Source organism: Panthera pardus, unplaced genomic scaffold (genome assembly GCF_024362965.1).
Source record: "Panthera pardus isolate Hobbes unplaced genomic scaffold, ASM2436296v1 HiC_scaffold_22, whole genome shotgun sequence".
NCBI classification, from domain to species: domain Eukaryota; kingdom Metazoa; phylum Chordata; class Mammalia; order Carnivora; family Felidae; genus Panthera; species Panthera pardus.
The window spans coordinates 26,460,540-26,483,628 of NW_026526788.1; the positions used below are offsets into that span (position 1 = coordinate 26,460,540).

General features: G+C 34.3%; 1 non-coding gene across 1 annotated transcript; it reads right to left on the reverse strand.

The window, feature by feature from the left end:
• Positions 1-22,982: 22,982 nt before the first annotated feature.
• LOC128772568 (U6 spliceosomal RNA) lies at positions 22,983-23,089 on the reverse strand. The gene has a single exon (XR_008416746.1). It is a non-coding gene; the product is annotated as a U6 spliceosomal RNA (small nuclear RNA).

The window sequence follows — 23,089 nt, forward strand, 5'->3', positions numbered from 1 at the left end:
TTAGTCATTTTAGTGATTTTCTAAGAAAGGAGTACATTAGAATGCATTAAACACTGAATATGCATTTCTAGGTCTAGCAAGGGTTAGTCACCCATTTTGTATCTTTAGTTTTATAATAGATTTTTTTTTCTGTACACGAGTGTGGAAAATTAACACACAATTTTGATCCACTTGTTTTTGTGTGTTTGTTTGTTTGTTTTTAGAGAAATACATCAGTTGTAAAATGTGCCACACTCTGTAAAATAGAGTGAAATCATGTCTCGGAACAATTACCAAACTTAAAGTTTGTGGACTTATATTTTCTGCTGATAAAATGACATTGAATGAGCTAGTAAAATGTAAGAGAACAACAAGAGATAATGTAACATGTAGGTACATTGTGAGAAAATTTATGTTCTCCTTTCACCTCTGCCATGTAGTCGGTGATTAGTGTATCTATCTATCTATCTAACTATACTAATCAGAACCATTTGTCCAAAAGGCAAGAAGTCGACTGAGGTGAACACAGGCCAACCTGCAGAGATGTAATCATAGTGAATCCAGATAATGTGCTACATGATGTATAGTTATTCAGGAGCCATTAGGACAAACGAATAACTTCTTTAAAGGTAAGAAAGTCATTAGGTTCACTTCTAAATTATAAAATAAAAATTGAAGCCTGATCCTTGCATTTGAAAATATCAGAAATTATTTCAGACACCTAGGAGTCAGACAAAAATATACCACAATTCTCCAGGAGTACTGAGCAAGTATTTGTAAAATGGAGGCGGCAGTTTGCAAGATATCATTTTAATGGATTTGTAAAAGCTCATGTCTCTAAGGGACATTTCTTTGTTCAAGAAAATGTCATGGAGATGTATGTCTCAGACACTGTTTATGAACAGTAGAGTTATTCATAGTTTACTTTGTGTAATTCCTGTGGTCTATGTGTCAAACTGCCTGTGTGCATTTATGATAGCTTCCTGCCATATGAAGCCAGGCTGACTTAATATATATAAACTTGTGTTACTCATACAGTTTTCACCCACCAACTCACTGACAAGTGTCCACAATCCAAAAGGATACTGTATAGTTATTCAATTAAAGTTTATAAGGAAAAAGAAGAGTAAAACCTTGGTTTGAGAGCATAATTCATTCCAGAAACATGCTTGTAATCCAGAGCACTTGTATATCAGAGTGAATTTCAAGAGCCATTGGCTCAGGTGGGATCACGTGACATTTGGTGTCACATACTACTGGGATACATACTACAAGACATACTACAAGACATCACTCGTTTATCAAGTTAACATTTATTAGAATTGTTTGCTCTTCTTGGGCAACACTCCCAGAACAAGTTATTCACAATCCAAGGTTTTACTGTACTTTATAATCAGCCATGGATTGAACATAAATGCATAGCTGCAATTCACTCATTAAGCTCTTCTCTCTGTTTGCCTTCTTGACAGAGTCTGGTGGTTGGATTATGGGAATTAAAAAAAAAAAAGACTATGTTAATTTGAGTAGAAATGTGTTGATAATTCACCTGAAATTAAGTACAAGAGGAAATAAGAGACAGAGGGACAGAGAAGCAGCGAAAACCACTTAGTACCATGATGGCTTAGATATGCTTCCAAAGAGTATTATTTGAAGGACTTTGCCTCCAGACATTTATGAGGAAAGAGCTTAGCCCAGTAATCTCACTGTTAAGACCTATGGAGTCTTAGACAAATTCAGTTTGATACTTCTTTCTAATATTTATTAAGTGTATAAAAATTTAACATTTATTAAATTTATTTAAATTTATTTAAATTTCTCCTTCTCACTTCAGTCATTAATAAGATTGTGATAATAATGTCCTACCTGACATCATAGTTGGATGGGTTAATAGAGGTTTGTAAAATCATTGTTAACAGTACTTGACTTATAGTAACTTCTCTAGAGGTGATTGTTATGGTTATTATTAAGATAATTCACCCTCACGTAAGGTGTTAAAATAAATGAGGTTTGCCCAGGTGTCCTCCTATCTCCCTTTCTATCAGCCTTTTCCTGTCTATTTCCTGCTCCTTCATCTTTTCTTTTTCATTACTTCATATTTATTTCAAGGGTATTGGTTTCACTTCCCTTATAGTCAATAAAATTACTTCCTCTACCACCAAAATAATTAAGAAAGGAATCCCATTTACAATTGTATCACAGAGAACAGACTATTAAGGAATAAACTTACCCAAAGAGGCAAGATATCTGTACACTGAAAACTATAAAAGTTTGGAAGACACAAATAAATGAAAAAGTACCCTGTGTTCATGGATTGGAAAAATTAATATTGTTAAAATGTTCATACTACCCAATGTAATCTACTGATTTAAGAAAAGCCGTATCAAAATTCCAATCGCATTATGGCATTCTTTACAGAAATATATATATATATATATATATATATATATATATATATATAAAATATTCTAAAATTTGTATGAAACTACAAAAGACCCTGAATAACTAAAGCAATCCTGAGAAAGAAAAGCTAAGCTGGAGGCATCATATTTCCTTATTTCAAATTTAGTAATCCAATCAGAATGGTACTATTATAAAAACATACATATTGAACAAAGGAACAGAATTAACAACCTAGAAATAAACCCATGCATATATAGTAAACAAGAGTGTCAAGAATACAAAATAGGAAAAGGATAATCTTTTCAATAAATGATGTGGGAAAAACTGTATGTCTATATGCAAAAGAATGACATTGGACCAATATATTACACCATACACAGAAATCAAGTCAAAATAGATTTAAACAAAAAATGAAAGATTTGAAACTATAAAACTCCCAGAAGTTCCTTGACATTGGTCAACTGTAAAACACATGGATAAATGTTAAGGACTTTATTCTAAGTAAAATAAGCCAGTCATAGAAGGACAAATATTTCATAATTCCACTTATATGTTATCAAAAATAGTTAAACTCAGGGCGCCTGGGTGGCCCAGTCGGTTAAGCGTCCGACTTCGGCTCAGGTGATGATCTCACAGTCAGTGAGTTCAAGCCCCGCGTCGGGCTCTGTGCTGACAGCTCAGAGGCTGGACCCTGTTTCGGATTCTGTGTCTCCCTCTCTCTCTGACCCTCCCCCATTCATGCTCTGTCTCTCTCTGTCTCAAAAATAAATAAACGTTAAAAAAAAATAGTCAAACTCATAGAAACAAATAATAGAATGCTAGTTTCCAAGGATTTAGGATAGGAGAAAATGGAGACTTGCTAAACAATGTAAATAAAATTTCAGTTACACAAATGATATTTTTTGTACACACTGTCCCTATAGATAGCAATATTACATTACACACCTAAAAGTATTAAGATGGTAAATCTTATGTTAAGAATTCTCATAATAAATAAACAACAAACAAACAAATTTTAAAACTTAAAAAAAATTGAAAAAAAAAATCTAGTAGCATTAAAGAACTGCACATAGGGCACATGAGTGGCTCAGTTAGTTAAGTGTCAGTCTTCAGCTCAGGTCAAGACTTCCTGTCCATGAGTTTGAGCCCCACATCAGGCTGATAGTGAGGGGTCTGCCTGGGACTCTCCACTCTCTATCCTTCCCCTGCTGGCTCACACACACACACATGTGCTCTCTCTCACACAATAAATAAATAAACTTAAAAAAAAAAAAAAGAATTGCACATAGACATGGTTGAATAGTTGTTGAAAGATTTGATCTATGTATTGCAGTAAAATAAATACTGAGAACAAACTGAGGGTTAATAGGGGGTGGGGGAGAGGGGAAAGTGGGTGATGGGCATTGTGGCGGGCACATGTTGGGATGAGCACTAGGTGTGTATGGAAACCAATTTGACAATAAATTATATTTAAAAAATAAAATAAAAATATAAAATAAAATAAAATAAAATAAAAATAAAACATTCTGTGTGGTCCTAGTTAACTCTTAATCTTTAGTAAGTCATTTAACTCATATTTCTTCATCTAAAAATAGCATAGAAAAGATGGATTATCTAAGCCCTATTTTATTATAAAGTGAGAATTTGTAAACATTGTTTTTGAAAATTTAAGTACAAATAAGAATCAGAACAATCCTTTTACAGAATATGTTTCCTTGATAACAAATGTTGACATTTTTTAATATTGTTACCAAATACTTTTCTAGAAGAACAGTTGTAGATAAAGATAACTACCAACCTAAGGCACTATTTTAAAGCCAAGTGAAGCACATTTTCTAAGTTAGAGACCTTTCAAAATACCACTAGGAAAAAATGTGATTTTTTAAGTCAGCACAGGGAATACTGAGTATTTAGCAACATGGGAGTTCTCTATCCTGTCACAAGAAAATCCTAGGATAAACAAATAAGGGTAGACAGTAAGTGGCAATTATTACTAATACTGCTAATGATTCAACTTCCCTTCTTTAGTTTACATAATTTCATCTTTTGAAAATGATGATGAACCAGTGAATCTTTCTTGTGTTATGCTTCAGTAACAAATAGCTTCATGTTTTCAGTGTCCTACTAAATAGCAGCTTTTTTTTCCCACCCATATAATATGTCAGATTCAATGAATTGGATGTAGATCAGATTTACAAATTGAGCAGCCTTGATATTGGACATACTGATCTTGTAGTATAGGACAAATACAAGGCAGATGACAGAAACATGGGTGGCTCTTAATGCTTGTACTTGGATGCTGATTATATCATGTGTGCTCATGAACTCTTGGCCAAAGTAAATCATGAGGCTATGCTCAATATCAATTGGGTATCTCATTAAAAAGCACTACAAAAGACATGGCGATAGATGGGTATGACCCTTTCAAGTATTCACCTAATAATAATGATCTACGTGGCTGCTTTTTCCCAATTCAATCAATATTATTAAAGGCACATAATTTCAATGGTATCTCATGCATTATTTCATAGGTATAATTTTTTTTGTTTATTAACTTAAAAGATACATACTTACAATATGTACTTAATTTGAAATTGTGTTAATATTGATATTTTGATATAAATTCAGAAATTTGATGAAACATGTAGTTCTATGTTTAAAATATTTATTTTTTAAGATATTTCTGACACTCATTTGTGTAATTGACCTATTAGAGAAATTTGTGTATCCCAATTTTGAGGGTTCCTTAAATTTTGTATACTTCAATTTCTTTAAATGGAAGGAGTAGTGTTTGTTCTTGAGGGAGAGGAATGAAGATTAGAACCGAAGAAGAATTTGAATCGTCTCATTCGATTTATTTATTTATTTTTTAATATATGAAATTTATTGTCAAATTGGTTTCTATACAACACCCAGTGCTCATCCCAAAAGATGCCCTCTTCAATGCCCATCACCTACCCTTCTCTCCTTCCCACCCCCCCATCAACCTTCAGTTTGTTCTCAGTTTTTAAGAGTCTCTTATGCTTTGGCTCTCTCCTACTCTAACCTCATTTATTTTTCCCTTCCCCTCCCCCATGGGTTTCTGTTAAGTTTCTCAGGATCCACATGAAAACATCTAGACCCTCATTCGATTTAAAAAAAAATAAAGTGTTGGGGTGCCTGTGTGGCTCAGTCAGTTAAGCCTTTGACTTCAGCTCAGGTCATGATCTCACAGTTCATGAGTTTGAGCCCTGTTTCAGGCTCTGAGCCTGGAGCCTGCTTCAGATTCTGTGTCTCCCTCTCTCTCCTCCCCTCCCATGCTCACACTCTGTCTCTCTCTCGAAAATAATAATAAGAAGAAGAATTTTTTTAAATAAAGTGTGAATAAGAGAAACTATATCTTGGAAATGTATGCTATGAATAAGAAAGTAATACATCAGATTTTCATGAAAATTATTTTAATAAGAATCAAAGAGTTAGTGAATTCAGTTTATATTTGCTTTTTTTTTTTTCCTTAAGGCAATCTCACAGCGCATACTTAGAGTTGTAAATATTAGCCTTAAAGTGTAAATTTCCAAGCAGAGCATGACCACTTAGATGAATGGATTCCATTAATGTCAGTGGAAGGCATGGAGTTAAATCCTGTTTTCATTTGCCTCAAAAATGAAGCTCTAAGCAAGTTTGTAAATGGCAAGTTTTTTCAAATGACAAGAGAAATAAGTTTAGTCAGAAACCTACCGCTTTTAGTGTTAATGTACTAATTCATTATACCAACTCTTTCTCTGACTAAAGTCATTTTCTAAATGGTTTCTAAGCCCAAATATCTGGCATGATGAAAACCTGGATTTTGGTTGTTTTCTTTATTCCCCTTTCTGAGGCAGTTCTTAGAAACAAAATCTTATATCAAATATTTTCCAAAATAATTCTTCAACATGTATGACAGTTTTATTATTTAATAATTTGCGTTTTATGATTTCAACAAAAGCTGACTGAGTAAAAATCCACAACTGAGTGTGTTACAAATCCTAAGAAAATGCTGATTAAATCAAGTCACTTAATTTAATAGATCTAGAACAGATATTAGTAAAGTCTGACCTGCAGCCTGTTTTTTAAAATAATGCTTCAATTATTTAGATATTAGTTGTAGCCTCTAGCTTCATGGTGCAATGGCAGACAGGAAAACAAGAGAAGAAAGGAAAAGAAAAAAAAAATACCCAAGGGCTCCTTTTTTTCTGTAGGACACAGATACCTGGCCAAGTTGCTAGATCTGAATTATGCAGCAATTCTGTATTCAACAGTCATTGTTTTTCTTTCTCACCAGATTCCTACCATCCCGTAAGATATTGGAATTTCAGCCATTTAAATAGACAGAAGCTTCCACTCTTCCATTCACTGCATTGCCTTTTTCCAATTAAAAAAAAAAAAAAAAAGGCAGGGTTTCAGTCAGCCTGCCCATATTTCTCTTTGTTAAAATCCGAAATCTCTGTTTCTTTGACCATTTGGGGGACACACAGTCTGAGATAAGATCTTCATTGTGGCTGACTTGGAAAGTATCCACTATGAAGAACCAAATTTTCCCACACGTAAGTCCAAAGGTTAATATTGAGGGATAATAGTATTGAACTTGATTTTGACCTTCAGTCCAAACCAAGTTCTTCAATGCAGCTGTATTAGTAATATGCAAAATAGCTGATGTTTTGATTCCTATCAATTTTTATTCAAATTACTCAGTTGACTGAAAATTTAAAGACAAGGAAGGAATGAATGAATCCCTTTCTTTAACTCCTATACTAAGACTTTAACTCCATCACCTCTGGTGCCGACCAGGAATCGTTCCTGTGCCTCATGCTTGGCAAGGAAGAATTCTATTACCAATTGACCAATGCTTGGTAAACTCAATGTTGCAAGTGAACAAAATTTTGTAGAGGAGAAAAATGCTTCTATTCCTATAGCGTACACTGTCCAGCCCCCAGAATAGAATTTTATTTTGAAACATTGAGAATATAACTGCTGTAGCCCATCCCATCACTCATGTCTGCCCAGGGGAGTACTTTTTCTTAGTCAGAAAGGAAAAAAAAAGGTCAGTATTAGTGTGTGGCTTAAGACCTTCCTGGCTCTGTCTTAATGATTTGCTTTTCAGCTCATAGAAGAGATTCTCCTTTTAACTCCCCAGTTATACAAACTTTGGTCAGGACACAGACCAGGCCTAGGTACCTTTCAAGCTCACTTGGGCTCAAGAGCACACTATATTTGATGAACGAGAAGAAAGTCAGGAATCGCTCTGTGGTGGCATTAGAAATGCAATCTCCTGACCAACAGATTCTACAATTTATTTAAGGAACGGGGAGACAGGGCCAGTTTCATGGCTGGGTGACCTATGCAGTTGCACAGGGCCCCAGGATTAGAGGGGCTCAGTGCTTGGCTTAATGTTCTGTCACCATCTTAAAATTCTTAATTGTTTTACTTTTGTTAATGTTTATTAATTCATTTTAAGAGAGAGAGAGAGCAGGGAAGGGGCAGAGAGAAGGAGGGAGAGAGAGAATCCCAAGAAGGCTCCATGCTGACAGCATAAAGCCTGACGCGGGCCTCAAACTCATGAACCATGAGATTGACCTGAGCCAAAATCAACAGTCAGACACTTAACTGACTGAGCCTAGGTGCCTCTCTTAATTTCTTTTTAAACAAGAGATCCTGTATTTTCATGTTGCACAGAGCCCCACAAGTTATGTAGCTATCCAAGGGAGAGGTTTTAGAAATCATATTCTTTTGTCAAGTTCGACCAAAAATAAAGGTCATTTTGTAATCTGTTTTTTTTTTCTTCCATGTGTATTTCCCAAGTGCTCCATTACTCAGTTAGAAAAGACTGGTGTTTCTCCCCCACAGGAAGAGTTACCCAGAAATCGCAAGTTAAGCAGCTTGTTCAAGCAGATCATCAAATATCTGTCAATGAAAAGCTTCCCATAGACTCACATGTGCACAATTACAACATGTCTTTAGAAGTAAAACCCAGTTATTCCCTATATGGTCACTCAAGGACCTACATTTCTTTTTCTTTTATTTTCTTAGTGTGCCATTTCGTAAAGAGTTGTCCTTGATCCAGTGATGAAAGCTGGCACACTGCCATATATACATTCCTGCCCATGGGATAGAAGAGAATGTCTAAGGCAAGAGACTTCATTTTTTAAATTTTTTTTAAAGTTTTTATTTATTTTTCAGAGAGAGAGAGAGAGTAAGCCAGCAAGCTGAGGAGGGGCAGAGAGAGAGAGGGAGACACAGAATCTGAAGCAGGCTCTAGGCTCTGAGCTATCAGCACAGATCCCAACACAGGGCCCGAATCCACGAACCGTGAGATCATAACTTGAGCCAAAGTTGGGCGCTTAACTGACTGAGCCACCCAAGCAACCCAAGAGGCTTCATTTTTTAAAAAAAAATTTGACAATTATTTTTGAGAAACAGGGCGAGACAGAGCATGAGTAGGGGAGGGGCAGAGAGAGAGGGGGTACACAGAATCCAAAGCAGGCTCCAGGCTCTGTGCTGTCAGCACAGAGCCCAATGCGGGGGCTCGAACTCACGGACTGCAAGATCATGACCTGAGCCGAAGTCAGCTGCCCAACAGACTGAGCCAACCAGGCACCCCAAGAGGCTTCATTTTTAAAGAGATAACCTGTAAATTGCATGCGTGACTTTTTCACAAGATATCATTTCCCCAACTTAATCATGAGACCATAACTATGAGGGAAATTAGCACCAGGATTCCTGTGTCTAACTAAAGCTCAGTGAATTGTCCTAGGAGAGACAGAGACAGAGAAGCAGGGGAAGAAAGAGGAAGAGGAGGAGAAAGAGAAGGAGGAGAAAGGGAAGGCAAAAGGATATGGGAAAGAGAATGGGAAAAGGAAAGAGGAGGGGGAAAAGGAGGAGGAGGAGGGTTGGGAAGAGGAAGATGAGAAACCGGGCTCAGATTATAATCACTGCTACAATATCTGAAGTGTTTACTGTCAATGGAACACTGTTCTAATAGGGTCCAAAACGCATAATGGGTTAATACATAAAGCATCATAGTTAATTCTTAACTAAACTAAATTAAAGTAAAAATTAGAAATAACTGGCTTGACATCAGTCTTTTATGAAGTTGGCTGCTGACAAATAGAAAAATATTGCAATGAATGTATTTATTCAATATAATTTTGTTCCTTGTTCTTAAATTTGCATTCTTCCAAAAATTTCATGTTAAGATTTTTTTAATATAATGACAATCCTATGCTAGGTCTTGCTTATTGCTGTTAGTTCCATATTTCTACAGTAGAAGTTGACAATCTCGATCTCAAAATCCTCGATTTAAAAAATAAATAAATAAGGATGAACAGTACATATAAGCCAAACACACAGGTCCAATAACATGAGGAGTAAATGGAACTTTTTTCTTTATGATGAGTTTATGAAAAAAGATAAAATCATATATCTTTAGAGAATTAAGATAAATTAAGAATCACCTGGTTAAGAAACAACATAGAAGCCGTAAGGGATTTGCCTATGTTACAATTTAGTAAAGGCATTGCTGGCCCAAGATCAGTGGCTTCACGCTCTTTTTTTAAATTATTCTTTCATAATAAAAGTAATGTTTGTGCTAGAATAGCATCACTCAAAGTACATAATGTGGAACATAGTTCCACTGGGCATTATTACTTACAAAATAAATTGGATATTATGCCTAATAAATTTATGAAAAGGGTATGATAAAAATTAAAGAGAAGCTGGTAGGGCTTTCCCCAGTCTTTCCTAAATTAAGGAGATTTGTGAGTTGAAAGAGGGACAGAGGACAGAACATTTCCCACAGTCACACATTTGACTTAACGTCGCCTCATCTTTGCTTACTGAGAATACTTTGAGAAATGTTTCTGTCTTGGAAATGATTTTAAGCAGGCAGTCAACAGATTTTCAAAAGCCCACTGTATCAATACATTTCAAACTCACAAAAGCCTTAAGATATGCTATACGACTTGCGTATCATGCATAGCACATGGTGGTACTATTAATTGAAAATCTACAGACACAAGCTTAGGATTCAAGGAGTACAAAGCAGTATCTACTTTTCTGTTGTTATGGAATTCTAGTACTTCAGTTCAAAAATATATTGATTCAAAAACAGTCACCTTTAAGTTTTTGAATAGTATTCACATTGTAATGAGGGCTAAAGAAAGATGTTGCGTGACTCACTTATGAAATCATCTCACTTTGGGCTTTTAAGATTCATCCTTAGGTATTTTAAAACACTAAAGGCACATCTCCCCTTGTTGGTTTATGGAAAACAAAATAAAACAAACCATACACATTGGCACACACACACACGCACACGACACACACATTGTGCTAAGAGGTGATTGGAACTATAAAGACAATTCATAGCATGTAATTCTTCTTCCATTCGTCCACATGGTTGTCTACTTTTCCTGATTGTTTTGTGTGTGTGTGTGTGTGTGTGTGTGTGTGTGTGTGTGTGTGTGTGTTTGTTTTGTTTTATAAACTGGGTTCCCATTTTCTGGGACACCTGGATAGCTCAGTGGTTGAGCTTCTGTCTTCGGCTCAGGTCATGATCTCACAGTTCCTGAGTTCGAGCCCCATGTCAGAATCTCTGCTGTCAGTGCAGAGCCCATTTTCAGATCTTTTGCCTCCCTCTCTCCCCTGCTCCCTCCCTCCCCTATTCTCTCTCATTCTGTCTCAAAAATGAATTAAAAAAACATTAAAACTTTTTTCAAATATAAACTGGGTTCCCGATTTCCAATGCTCTTCATTCTCAACTGACTTTTCTCTTCCCACTCCGCTACCCATAAACATAACTCCTTCTAATTGAGTCACAAATAGCTCCACGGCAGAGAACGATCTTAAAAAGAATGGTTTTGAAGACCAAAGATTTTTTAAGTCAGACAATTACTATTGCATATCTGGGCTTCTTTCACATTTTACCAGAAGAGAAATGACTATGTGATTAGAGTCAACTAATGAGTATTTTTTGGAAGGTGGTTTGGTGGAAGCTTCGCATCTCATCTTAGCAGGCTTGTTTAACATTAAGAAAGTCCCACTACTAGGGTCTGTCTGATGCTTGTCTCATGTATGGACTCAGGTGTGTGTTCCTGGGAAGAAGGCCACAGTAAAGTCCCATTTTCATCTACTTATATGAAAGGCATATATTATCAAGACGACTTAATACAATTTATGTTCCCCCTGTGTAGTGTTCGTGAGGTTTAACCACTTGAAAGTTATTCCTCCCCTTTTTTCATAGTCTATTCTTTATAAAGAAATCACCATTTAGAGCCCATACCTAAAGAAGTGGGGTTCATGCTCTACCATTTAGGTTATAAGCCAATAATTATTTATTTCATTGTTCGACTTGTCTCTGTTTTAACCACTGGAAATTCTTTCAGCTGGTTTCTGTATCTTTTTTGATATCATTGTGGTGTTTGTGGGATTTTTTCATTTGGTTTTTGTTTGTTTCTTTTTGGACACCTTCTTATTATCTGTTAATAGAAATGCTCCAGGCACATCTTGTACATCTCTGTACAAGATGCCCAGTCCTAGGGTTCACTGAGAATAGTTTTAGAAACCAAGATTTGGGTGCTATATATCTGAGCGTTTTTTTAAATAAACCTACTTCTTCCCTACTTGATATCCCATGCAAATATTGCAATAATGATAGATAGTCTTTGATTGAGTTGTTTCTGAGTGCTCCACAGTTTTAATTACTACATATTACTTCACTTTGTCTCTAAAATAATCCTTTAAGGTTGAGACTATTGTTTTCTTTATCCTATCCATAATATGGCTAATTGCTAAAGGTCACACAAAATAATAAGTTGTGTGGTAGGATTCATACCCATGCAGTCTGACTAAGGTCACTCTAATCCAAAAATGCTGGGCATTTACACCTTTTGTAAGATGTATAATCCTTTCTCTCATTCATCATAGTACTTTGTATTCACACGATTGCCTCCTTTTATTTAGAAAGTAAATTCTAATGCTGTGGAAGCCTTCCCTAAAAACCTAAGTAATATATGGGAGTTAGGCCCTTTTCTTCTGTTTGCAATAGCTTAGAACACTATATTATAATTGTACACATTTAAATCTCTCTTTACCAATTAATAAACTCTGAAGAGCTGGAATTCTGTCTTTTATGTCTTAAAACTTGTCATAATCTATCAATACATTTTGATGAATGCATGTTGACTTTTCTCCATCAGGATATAAACAACTGGTATATTTGATTCATATTAACATTTTCAGGACTAATTCATAGTCTTTGGGCCACATTGTAAATGTCGAATAATCGCCGAGTAAATGAATTTGGACTCATGAAATAAGTCTTACTGCTCCTCACGTGGATGGAATTTGGATTATTTTTCAAATACGAATTAAATACAGAAGGGCTAGATCAAATTTCATGTAAGTCTTTATGCTAAGAATTTGCTGTTCCAGTGTGTGATCCTTTTATCATTTCAAATTGTTTCAAGGTTCATGAAACTTTGTATTATTTTGTTTTGTGCTGGTTTAGAATGAATTTAATTCTTTATTAAGTGAATAAACACAATACTTGACTCCTTGTATATTTTACCCAGGCCGAAAGAATATATGATTTAAAACAATTGGGTAAAATGGTGAATTTTTTAAGAGTTATAATGCTGGAACAGAGGAGAATTCTTTTTGGAAGTAGATTATTCATAATTTCTTGTTTCTGGCAGAAAGAAAAGGAGGGGGATATAAAATCAAAGAGGACTTAACCCTTTATCTTTATTCGCCAAATTCAGTGAACAGAAAAATATGATGGATTTTCTAGGAAAATATTTTGTTATTTTGGAAACATTAAAAACAAATCAAAAGAAAAATAGTTATTGACCTAAATCTATCTAGTGTTAGAAGAATTTTTTTTCCCATTAATCAGAATCACTTTGCTAAAATCTATTTAAAAGGTACTAATTTTTAAAGTATTTGAAGAATTTTTGAAGAATTTCAAGAATTTTTGAAGAATTCGTTTTTGATACAACTGAACCAATCCAATATGATTTTAACCTACTGGAAAAATTTAGAGAATTGTGTTTATTAGATCTTAATCTCTGTATGGGAAAGAATTTCTTACTTATCTTTCTGCCAATTCTTACCCCTTGTTCTTGAACTGAGTAAATATTTATTGAATGCCTGCATAAAAGACATTGAGCATTGGACTTCAGCTCAAGCCATGATCTTGCCGTTCATGAGTTCAAGACCTGCATCAGGTTCTTTGTTGCCAGCATGGAATCCCCTCAGATCCTCTCTCAGTCCCGCCACCCATCTCCTGCTTGTGCCCTTTCTCTCTCTCAAAAATAAATAAGCATTAAAAAAAAAGACTGGTTAAAATTGTGTTTTCCAGGAATTTTCTCAGAGGAAAAACTCTGCTTTAAAAATACTAAGTAATCTAATCAAACTAGTTAATAAAATAGTAGGTATTGAACTTTAACATTATTCTATCCTTTATCAGAAATAAATTATTTTGTTTAATTTACTTATATAACTACTATTGCATTCTTGCTACTTGGGGGAGGGAGTAGCAATTGTAATATGCAAAGAAGTTACTTTGACAGGAAACAAAGGACAGATGGAGTCATGTGGGTTTGTTTTCTAAATTGCATTTGGAGTTTTATTTTCAACATTAATAATGACATTTATAAGCATAGGCAAATGAGTCACAAATAATAATCACATTGTAGCTTATTAACACTGATGTTGTCTGCAAAATTCTTAGGATATGTCTGTTGCACAAATAAAAAGAGTAATTTGGAAATTTTGTAGTTTATTTGTGCCTACAATTGCACAAATTAAAAATATATTCAGATATCCTTATATGTTACCACTATGGATACTTTATCTCTAAAATGTTAATTTCATTTTAAGTCCCAGCACACACTCCGCTAATTGGGACATACAAAATAAATATTTGTTGGATTAAATCTTATCCTACATCAGTATCACTTTGGGTAAGAAGGATGATCTACTAGAAATTAAATGACATTAGTATCATCATTGAATTTTAATCAAATTCTATGCATCAACTTTTAAAAATCATTTTAACCGAACTAAATAATCAAGATATTTTACCCTCATGTATTTTATATTTTGAAGTTTTTATTTTAATTCTGGGTAGTTAACATACAGGGTTAAATAGTTTCAGGTGTACTGTGTAGTGATTCAACACTTCCATACATCACCCTGTGTTGATCACAGAAAGGTCCTCCTTAATACCCATCACCTGTTTTACCCCTCCCCCAACCAGACCCTCAGGTATTTTAAGTCTTGTTCTGGAGACTAGTCAATTCAGTAAAGGCTATTGCTTCACAATCCCAATAAATAAGTTTCCTTGTTTTAAAAAGAAAGACTCTAATTTTTCATACAGATTTACACTCAATGAAAATCAACAAATAAATTCAACATATAAAATTGTTTCTTGACAGTGTGCCCAGAATGTTCTAATATTTCATTTGTTATTTCTTCCTGTGAGTTGTAGAAATCTAGTTTTCAAATTATTACATTGATTAGTAGCACATTATGAGCCTCAACTTTTTCCATCATGCATGAAGAAAAAACTAAAGTCTTAAAATGAATGCATAAATATATTTACAACAATGACTTTGGAAGGAGTGACAGAATTTGTGATTTTGTAAATAGTCCACTTTATGACAATAAACCAATCGTAAATCAATCAAAAATAATTTGTTAAGTTTATGCTTTCTTTGTGCCTAGCATATATATGTATAATATGTGACCCTTTTCCTCTGGCTATATATAGCTATTTCAGCTATTACAACAATACAAAATGGTACAGATCAAATTCCAACACCGCAAGTGGCAGGGGGATTTGGATTGCAAGTATGTTATCACACTGGGAAAGAACAGACTAACAATTTCATTGAAAGTTGACTAATTTTAGAAAATGTATCAAATCTGCATATAAAGAGAAGGGACCAATAATGAAAAACAGGGGCTAGAACATGGAACGATCCCTTAGCCAGCCATGATAAACTATTCAATGTTTAACTGACAGTTTGAGGATAGTTTGAAACAGTGGTTCTCAAACTTTTGGCTTTAGAGTCAATTCGAAAAATCATTCAGAATCACAAACAGCTTCAGGGTGCCTGGATGTCTCAGTGGGTTGAGCATGTGACTTTGGCTTCTTGATCTCATGACCCAAGAGTTCCAGCCCACATCTGGCTCTCTGCTGTCAGCGCACAGTCTGCTTTGGATCTTCTGTTCCCCTCTCTCTGCGCCTCTCATGCTCTCTCTCTCTCAAAACCATATAAACATTAAAAAAATCACTAACAGCTTTTGATTTTGTAGGCTAGATCCACTGATTTTTATCATAGTTTAAATTAAGACTGAAACACTTTAAAATATTGTTTCAAATGGGGTGCCTGGGTGGCTCAGTCGGTTGAGCGTCTGACTTCGGCTCAGGTCATGATCTCACGGTTCGTGGGTTCAAGCCCTGTGTCAGGTTCTGTGCTGACAGCTCAGTGCCTGGAGCCTGCTTTGGATTCTGTGTCTCCCTCTCTCTCTGTTCCTCCCCTGCTCACGCTCTGTCTCTTTCTCAAAAATAAATAAACATTAAATTTTTAAAAATATTGTTTCATTTAAACACAACAATGATAAGAGCATTTTATATTAATAAAAATAACATTTTAATGAAAAATACTATACAATTTCCACAACAAAGTATAATTTTCATGAGAACAGGTGCATTGCATATTGGCCTTTCTCTTTAACATAGAGTTTAAGACAGCTAGATCTACATAGCAACTTTTTCATTTAATCTGTTGTGATATTTGGTTTGCTTCAAGTATACAAAGAAAATTTAGACTCAACACATATACTTAGGAAAAGGAGAAGGGAATATTTTAATCATCTTATCAGATAGTTGCAAATAATATAATTTGATGTTACATTAAACTTTAACAAATGGCAGTTTCTTAAAGGTTAGTTGCAATTTGGAATCCAAAATCATATCAATAAACTCATATTCTGTTAAATTCCATTGGTACATCTCGTACTTAAAACCGATTATTTATTTATTTATTTATTTATTTTTGTAAAATAATTAGTCATTTCATTTGGAAAATTTTACCAGGCAACATAAACTTCCCAAAGGTTTACACACTTCTTCAAATCAAATTGATAATCACGTGTTAGTATCACCATGGAGCTCATCAGAAAAGTTTGTTTCTCATATATTGAGAAGCTATCTGGCTCATGGTGGTGGATAAAAATTTTCCAAAATTCAAAGTGTCTCTTGATATTAAAAATATGTCATTGGCAACACACACTGCTAGTTGTTTTCCTTGAATTAGCAAGCCCTGTTTCTTCACTTTTGAGCAAATTTCTCCTTAAAACCAAATTCTGAATAGCAGCAGTCATTGTTTCTCATAAAATGGTGTTTAATAACAACAATAACAAAGAGCTGGTTGAGCTCACAATTCATACAACTGTACAATTGTTTGTCTCCGCTACAAACGTCATACTGAGGTGGGGAGTAGAAGTGTTTTATACATACTTCCCACTTTCTCACTTAAGGCAAATATCTACTAGAATTAATAATTTTCTAGGGGGGCGCCTGGGTGGCGCAGTCGGTTAAGCGTCCGACTTCAGCCAGGTCACGATCTCACGGTCCGTGAGTCCGAGCCCCGAGTCAGGCTCTGGGCTGATGGCTCAGAGCCTGGAGCCTGTTTCCGATTCTGTGTCTCCCTCTCTCTCTGCCCCTCCCCCGTTCATGCTCTGTCTCTCTCTGTCCCAAAAATAAATAAAAAACGTTGAAAAAAAAATAATTTTCTAGGACATTCTTAGGTGAAATAAATATTGTTTCCACGTGTGTGCAGCAGGGGAAAAGATTACTTTTTGTACGTTTTGGCACCACTGTCTTGATTCGTGTTAAGACAGCGACTATTTTATACGCACTTTTGCTTTTGTATTATCAATACAAAGGTCTGCATTTTCAAATATTATCTCACTATTGTTAAGAAAATGATTTTCCTGCATCAGCTGAAAAGATCTCAGTGAAATTTGAGGGCTAAAAATCACACTGTGATAACCATTGCTCTAAAAATATCAACTCAAAGCTGATGGTATTCTAAGGAATTGACAGGAAAGTTACCATTGACTAAAGAAATTTTTGAAGTGAAAGAATACAGTATATTAATATAATGACAGATAATATGAATCTATCTTAGTAATTGATTTATTATGTTATATATATATATATATATATATATATATAATAATTTTAATATTATTTGTCAAGAAATACTAAAAACCTGTGAGTGAGTCACTACTGAACTTAGAGATCCAGAGAATTTTATCGATCACTCATAGGTTTTTGTTCAGTACATAGTGGCTTTAATAAACTCATAGCCAGTTTGATAGTAAGCTATGATATTATATCACTTTGGCCAAAAGGATAGGAGAAAGTCTAAAATTTCTAAAAATGTTTAGGGCAGTTCCATAGGTTTTATATAAGCATAACTAAGCAGGAGTGTCTATTACAATGTAGGGATTTTGGGAAATATACGTATTTTTTCTCTATTGTGTATAATGTTGAAAAGGGAACATCCATAGCACTGAATATAGTATAAACTAGACACACTATTGTCCTGGTGGTTAATATTGATGGATGATTATAATGAACTATTTCAGAAAGTGTTTAAATTTTAGGGATCAGGCTTGTTGGCTATAAGAAGAAACTAGTAATTTACTAAATATGTAAACAGTATTTTAATGACATAAAAGCAACACAAGTAAAATAATGGGCATCATTATCGAAAATAATGGGCATCAAAGGCAGCAATTGACATCAGTTCTGTCAATAGCTATAGTATATTATAAAATAAAAATAAAAATCACAACTTGGAAATATAAGACCACATCTTCTCAGAAATCAGAAATACTGAGAATAAACTTTCTTCAAAAGGCTCAGATGTTAGTCAACCTAGATTTTAAACTTGACTAACGTCTTTTTAAACACGGAAACTTCTTTCTCAATCTATTTGCAACAAACTTCATCTAAAATAAATGGTGCCAGTTTCTCTGTTGTGACATATATTGTTTTTACTGTATTATTCTTCTATACTTCCATGTATTTTAATCTTGTATAAAAATATTTTACTTTTATTAAAAAATGATAAAACTCCAAGCAAGTACACCAAGATTTTAAAAAGTTGTTTATCCTGAACAAGAGGAATTCAAAAAATGATAAGGTTCTTTAACTTTTCTGTATTTTTTTGCATTTTAATAATTAAAATTAAATTTATTAAAGTCATTAATCATATTGTTATTAAAAATAAAAAAAATATTTCATGCATGTGATAAGCCTAGGCACACTATAAACTTTTATACTTATTAAATACTCATAACAACTCTATTCAACTGAATATATTATTACCCCTTTTCAACAGTTAGCAAACTGAGCTTGAGAGATTAATATCTCCTCTAAAATTGTGTTACAGATAAAATTAGAACATAGATATGCTTTATTTTCTCTATGAGATTTGCACTTCATCTGTTCCATTGAGTAAAGGGACCAATTAATTCATTCAAAACTGCAAATCCAGTTGTCTGCTCTGTACAGAGCCTTAGGGTTATAAAACTATTTCTATTTGTAGCCTGTTTCCAGTAAATAGAATTTCCTTTCTCTTTTATACATGCTTAACAAGAATGAAGAAAAAAAGGGTTTGGGGAAGAATATTGAGGAAGTATTTAAATATTAGCATTGGCTGAAGTAAGTGAAAAGATCATAGGAAACATCTAGGTGTGTTTTCACTTATAATTCCTAGAAAAATCAGCCCTGGTGGTTTCTGTGTAGAAGTTAAATACCGTTTCATCTCATCTGGCATGTGTGAATGATTATGGTTAAGGAATAAGAAATTATTTTAGCTAAGGGTGCCTGAGTGGCTCAGTCAGTTAAACGACTCACTCTTGATTTCAGCTCAGGTTGTAGTCTTGTGTTAGTGAGATCGAGCCCTGGGTTGGGACTCCATGCTAACAACTTAGAACCTGCTTGGGATTCTCTCTATCCCCCTCTCTCTGCCCCTCTGTTGCTCTTTCTCTTTCTCTGAAAAATAAATTAATAAACATTTTTTAAGAAGAAATCATTTTAGCTCAAGTCTTACTTTCTACAATGGATCTTACACCCTATGAGATCAAGCTTTTCTGCAAAAGAATCTTCTTTTTAACTTTCCCTTGGTATTCTTTTTCTACTCTTCTGCTTTCTGAGCTCCTTTTCTTCCTCTGAATGGGTTTAGTCACTGTGATCTTTTGCTCCTAATAAAGGGAAGGACTGTAAGGGGAAACATAATGTTCAGAGCTTTTAAACAGAATCAAGTTTGCACCATTTTGGTTTCAGTGAGAGTTAAGCCTGAATAGGTTTCCAGTCTGTGATCCATAGTCTGTTGAGAAAAGGACATAATGTGGGAATGGTGATTAATTTCTCATAAAACATTCTCAAGTCAAGGTTTTCTTTATGGTATAAGGGAACCAAAAAAGATATAACGGCATTTTCATTTTCTTTATATGTTGTCACATTTCACTCCCACTTCTCATCAACAGAGTTCATGGTCTTCTCATCTAGAAAAAAAAAAAAATCCTGGGGCGCCTGGTTGTCTCAGTCAGACAAGCGACCGACCCTTGAGTTTGGTTCAGCTCAGATCTCACAGCTTTGTAATATCAAGCCCTGCTTGGGGATTGTGCTGACAATGTGGAGCCTGCTTGGGATTCTCTCTTTCCCACTCTTTGCTCCTACCCTCATTCATGCTCTCTCTCTCTATCAAAAGAAACATGTAAAAAATCCTTTTATTTAGGGGTGACCTGGGTGGTTCAGTCAGTAAAACATCTGACTGCTGCTCAGTTCATGATCTCCCAGCTTGTGGGTTTGGGCCCCACATAGAGATCTGTGCTGACAACATAGAGCCTGGAGCAGGCTTCGGATTCTGTGCCTCCGTCTCTGTCTCTGCCCCTCCCCCACTCATACTCTGTCTCTCCTTCAAAAAAAAAAAAAAATACACATTAAAATTTTTTTTAATTTTTTTATTTAACTTGTTCAAGGTAGCAATATGTTTTTAATCTGCATTTGAAGTATCACACATCATCTTTTAAAAAATTCTTCCAGTTTAATAAAATATAATGGATGTATTGTGTAAGTTTAAGGTATACAATGTTTTTATTGATTTGATGCACTTACATATTAAAAAACGATTACCATTGTAGTGTTAGCTAACACTTCCATCACTTCACATAATTACCATTTCCTTTTTGTGGTGAGAACATTTAAGATCTACTCCCTTAGCAACTTCCAAGTACATAATTCGGTATTGTTAATATAATCACCATGTTGCACATTAGACCCCAAAACCGTATTCATCTTTTATGAAATGTGATTCCAGTATAGTTAACATAGAGTGTTTGTTATATTAGTTTCAGGTTTACAATACATTGATTCAACAATTCTACATGTTACTTAGTACTCATCAAGATAAGTGTACTCTTAATTCCCTCCTCTTATTTTCCCCATCTCCCCACCCATCTCCCCTCTGGTAATTCTCTACAGTTTATTCTCTATAATTAAGAGAGTGTTTTTGGCTTGTTTCTTTTTGTTGTTGTCGTTCATTTGTTTTGTTTCTTAAATTCCACATATGAGTTTAGTATATGGTATTTATTATATGGTATTATATGATATTTATCTTTTTCTGACTTATTTCACTTAGCATTATATCTCTAGATCCATTCATATTTTTGCAAACAGCAAAATTTCTTTCTTTTTTATGGCCGAATAATATTCCATAAGATTATATATATATATATATATATATATATGTATATATATATATATATAATGTTTTTCCATTCATCTATCCATATTTTCACTATTGAAAATGCTGCAATAAACATAAGGGAGATGCATCCTTTTGAATTAGTGTTTTCATATTCTTTGGACAAATAATAGTATGATTACTGGATCATATGGTAGTTCTATTTTTAATCTTTTGAGGAACCTCCATAGTGTTTTCCACAGTGGCTGCACCAGTTTGCATCCCTATCAACAATGTCAGCCAACGTCTTTTAAAATTCTCTTTAGGTGCAGCTGTTTGGCTCAGTCGGTCACATGTCCGACTTTGGTTCAGGTCATGATCTTGCATTTTGAGAGTTGGAGTCCTGCACTGGGCTCTGTGCTGACAGGTCAGAGCCTGGAGCCTGCATCAGGTTCTGCGTGGGTCTCTCTCTGCCCCTCCCCAACCTGTGCTCTCTCTGTCCCTTTCTCTCTCTTTCTCAAAAATAAGTAAACCTTAATTTTTTTATAATTCTCTTTAAAAAAAATTTTTAACTCTATAGACTTCTAGTAGATTTTTTTATAATTTTCTTTTTCATCCGAAGTTAGTAAAAGGAATGGAAGGGGAAAATATTAAAGAAAAAGAGGGTAGAAAAAGGAAAGGATACAGTAAGGAAAGTAAAGAGAAGAAAGAAGACAGAAGACAGACCGCTAACTTTTACTCTTCATTGAACATAAGACCAGATATATGTGTTAAGTCATTTCATGTTCATATTTATAATGGTTGGAAGAATTTCTACTTTGTGATATGTTTACATAAGTGTTTATATAAAATCTTGTTTTATATTTTGAAAAAAAATCAGGTTTCTCAGCATATAGCTTTCATTATTTTCAGTTAAAATACATGATTTGGTTATGCATACTATATATTAAATTAAATTATTCCAAGAGGCTATTTATCCATTTTTTATTTTCAAAATACAATTGCCTTATTACAATTTGACATCATTTTATGCTACTTCATTTTCAATGGCTCTGTTATTAGATCTTCTTACTCCTTAATGATTAATATTTTAAATAATTATAATTATGCATTATCTTCATTCTTTCATTTTTTTCTTCAAATGTTTGCTTGATGTTTATGTTGCTGTTTTAGAAATAAACTGAAAATTAGGTTTTGCCTGATATATAAAATCTTCGAGCGCTGCCTGGGAGGCTCAGCCAGTTAAGCATCTAACTCTTGATTTTGGCTCATATCATGATCTTCCAGTTCGTGAGATAAAGTCCCATGTTGGGCTCTGTACGAAAAGCGCAGAGCCTGCATAGGACTCTCTCTTGCCTTTTCCTTTTGCCCCTTTCCCACTTATTCTCTCCTTTTCAAAATAAATAAATAAATAAATAAACTTTAAGAAAAATAAAATAAAATCTTTGAGGTTATGTTTTTTTAAATTTCCATTGAAATTGGCTGTACTATCTAGATCAGTGTTTCTCAAACTTTTATATGGGAATCATATTGAATGCAGGTATGATTTCCCTGTTTGGATTGGGACTAAGTTTCTGCATGTCTAATAAGCTTCATGGTGATGGTGATTCTACTATCCTGTGGACTGCATTTTGTGTACCAAAGACTCAGAGAAAAACGTGCTGTATTTGAATTCTCATATAAAAGCAATCTCTTATTGTGTTTTATTCATTGTATTTTTTCTTTAGTCAATTGATTTTTAAGACAGTGTTTTTTGGTGTGTGTATGTGTGTATGTGTGTGTTCTTTTTTTTTTCATTTTTTTTTTTTTGTTTTGGTTTTTAATATGGAACACTTCACGAATTTGCATGTCAGCCTTGCACAGGGGTCGTGGTAATCTTCTCTGTATCATTCACATTTTCGTATATGTACTGCTGAAGTGAGCAC